Source organism: Octopus bimaculoides, chromosome 3 (assembly GCF_001194135.2).
Source record: "Octopus bimaculoides isolate UCB-OBI-ISO-001 chromosome 3, ASM119413v2, whole genome shotgun sequence".
In the NCBI taxonomy this organism is placed as follows: Eukaryota; Metazoa; Mollusca; class Cephalopoda; order Octopoda; family Octopodidae; genus Octopus; species Octopus bimaculoides.
Window position 1 is genome coordinate 86889559 of NC_068983.1, and position 599 is coordinate 86890157.

Sequence of the window (599 nt, forward strand, 5' to 3'; positions counted from 1 at the left end):
TATATATATATGTATATATACACACAAACACACACGTATATATATATATATATACATATATGTATAATACATATATACATAGAAGGTTTGTGTGTGCGTTTTCGTATAAAGCTGTATGTCTATGTACATATGTCCATGCATTGCTCCTTGTGTGTGTTTGTGAATGCATACATCATTCAATATATCCATGGTTTCAAGTAGTTTATCCAAGCGGATATCTGCGTTCTTCAGTCGACACGGTATAGAGATGGTGCTATCTTTACTTCGTGTCCAGTGATATCCGCTCGGATAGCCTACTTGAAATATAGTACAAATTACATATGCATATACATACATATATACATACATGCATGCATATATACATGCTTGCATACATACATACATACGTACATACATACATGTGTGTGTGCATGTATATGCATAAATATGTGTGCGTCTATATGTATGTTTGCATCTATATATCTATGTATGCTTGTATGCACGTATGTATTTATCTATTTATAAAACAATATTGGTTTCAACAAACGGTTTCAGATCAAAATTCTAGAAAACAAATTCAAAATCGGACAACCGTTGCTGCTATATATATATATATATAT